This window comes from Pan paniscus, chromosome 11, assembly GCF_029289425.2.
Source record: "Pan paniscus chromosome 11, NHGRI_mPanPan1-v2.0_pri, whole genome shotgun sequence".
NCBI classification, from domain to species: Eukaryota; Metazoa; Chordata; class Mammalia; order Primates; family Hominidae; genus Pan; species Pan paniscus.
Genome location: NC_073260.2, coordinates 16892278 through 16895330, shown reverse-complemented (window position 1 = coordinate 16895330; position 3053 = coordinate 16892278).

Here is a 3053-nt window from a genome sequence, read left to right as displayed (position 1 = left end):
TTCCTCCCAGTTTACCTCTGACTTTTGTCAATACTTCTTTGCCATATGTTCCTTGGGCATTTAAAAGATAATTATATATATTAATTGACAAATAATAATTGTATATATTTATGTGGTACAATGTGATGTTTTGATCTATGTATACATTGTAGAAAGGTTAAATCAAGCTAATTACCATATCTAACATTTCATCTACTTATGATTTAAAAAATAATTCTTGGCCGTGCATGGTGGCTCATGCCTGTAATTCTCAGCAATTTGCGAGGCTGAGATGGGCAGATCACTTGACACCAGGAGTTTGAGACCAGCCTAGGCAACATGGTGAAACTCTGTCTCTACTAAAAATACAAAAATTAGCTGCGCTTGGTGGTGCACACCTGTAGTCCTAGCTACTAGGGTGGCTGAGGCACGCAAATCACTTGGACCTGGAAGGTGGAGGTTGCAGTGAGCCAGGATTGCACTTCTGCACTCCAGCCTGGGTGACAGAGCAAGACACTGTCTCAAAAAGAAATCTTTAAAAAGTTTTATTTAATTGTAATTGACAAATAATAAACACATATATTTGTGAGGGTATAATGTGATGTTTCTACACACGTACACATTATGTAATGATCAAGTCAAGCTAATTATCATATAATCACCTCAAATGCTTATCATTTCTTTGTGGTGAGAACATCTAAAATCTACTCTTTCAGCCATTTTGAAATCTATAATACGTTGGTGTTCACTATAGTCATCATACTGTGCAACAAATCCCGGAACCAATCCTCCTGTTGAACGGAAACTATGTACCCTTTAAGCTGTGTTTTGCTTTTCCCTGTCCATTCCCCTATCCCCCTCCTCTGCTAACCACTGTTCTACTCTTTACTTCTATGAATTTGACTGTTTTAGATTTCACATATAAGTGAGATCATGTGGTACCTGTTTTTCTGTGCCTGGCTTATTTCACTTAATATAATGTCTCCTAGATTCACCCATGTTGTCACAAATGACAAAATCACCTAGTTTAGAAAGTAATCCTTAATGTAGTACCTTCTACAACATTTTGTGCACAAAAATACATTTTAAAACTCTGCAACCATGAGGACCATATTATTCAATGAGCAGTTGGAATTCTTTCCCAAGAATCACATTGAGCCATGAGTATATTTACTTAAAAATTTCTGATATATCTTTTTTAGTTGGACTATCCTCTCTCTTCCCTTTTTCTCCACTATCACCTGCATTATTGTTATTATTATTATTATTATTTTGAGATGGAGTTTCGCTCTTGTTACCCAGGCTGGAGTGCAATGGCGCGATCTCAGCTCACTGCAACCTGCACCACCCGGGTTCAAGTGATTCTCCTGCCTCGGCCTCGTGAGTAGCTGGGATTACAGGCATGTGCCACCAAGCCCAGCTAATTTTGTATTTTTAGTAGAGATGGGGTTTCTCCATGTTGGTCAGGCTGGTCTCCAATTCCCAACCTCAGGTGATCCTCCAGCCTTGGCCTCCCAAAGTGCTGGGATTACAGGCATGAGCCACCACGCCTGGCCTCACCTGCATTTTTACAGGCTTCAACAGAGGTGTTGAGCTGCATATATCACTTTTTTAAAGCTAAATTTACTTCTTTGTTTGGCCAATAGATCTCCATGAGTATTGCATCAACTGGAAGTTTTAGTTTGACTTCTCAAAATACCTTTTTATTCTGGCAACCATTTTCATTTATTTTTTATAAAGTAGCCTACAAATTCTTTATTACCTATAGCAGAAAGATTAAACAGTGTTCAGGACATTAATATAATCATGTCAATTTCCTAACCTTCTCAGCAAAAATACCATTTTCTCATACACATTTCCCATAACTGGTGTAATTACTGGAGGTCATTGCTCAGTAAAGTCTAGGTTCCCTCTGGTCTGGGGGCATAATTACACTTCACCCACCAAGGAATAATTTTTTTTTTCTTCGAGACGGAGTCTCGCTCTGTCGCCCAGGCTGGAGTACAGTAGTGTGGTGTTGGTTCACTGCAAGCTCCGCCTCCCGGGTTCACGCCATTCTCCTGCCTCAGCCTCCCGAGTAGCTGGGACTACAGGTGCCTGCCACCACGCCTGGCTAATTTTTTGTATTTTTAGTAGAGACAGGGTTTCACCGTGTTAGCCAGGATGGTCTTGATCTCCTGACCTTGTGATCCACCTGCCTCAGCCTCCCAAAGTGCTGGGATTACAGGCGTGAGTCACCGCGCCCAGCCCAAGGAATAAGTATTACAGTAACTCAGGTTCCAGGTATCACTGTGGAGCACTGCCCATCTGTCCATAATTGGTAGAGTTTGAGCCAGTTAAGGATCAACTTTGGGTCATCCAAGGTAATACCAATTGTATCACAGAGTCAAAACTCCTTTCAACTTTTTGACACTGTTGCTCTGAGGGAGTAGCAGTAAATGGCATGCTTACCAGTCATCTTGCCATATGCCATAGGTTAGGTTGGCCATAGTGTTCCCATAAACATACCTCCTCTTGCTTGCGCCTGCAGCACAACTGCTATTTAAATGTATCAGGTGCTGTTGCTGTTGACATGGCAATTGTTCCTTCCTTGGTGAGCATATGGATTCTTGCCCAGAGTTATTGACAAGCAAGATGCTGAGTGAGTTGGGTAACATGCATAGTCCATTCAAATGCTGTGATATGGTTTGGATATTTGTCCTGCTCAAATCTCATGCTGAAATGAAATCCCATGGGGATTGGAGGTGGGGCCTGATGGGAGGTGTTTGGGTCATGGGGGTGTGTTCTCCTGAATTTGGTTGTTTAAAAATTGTGTGGTGGCTGGACACAGTGGCTCACGCCTGTAATCTCAGCACTTTGGGAGGCCGAAGCTGGCGGATCACCTGAGGTCAGGAGTTCAAGACCAGCCTGACCAACATGGTGAAACCCCATCTCTACTAAAAATACAAAATTAGCTGGGCGTGGTGGCGCGTGCCTGTAATCCCAGCTACTCAGGAGGCTGAGCCAGGAGAATTGCTTGAACCCAGGAGGCAGAGGTTGCAGTGAGCCGAGATCACGCCATTGCACTCCAGACT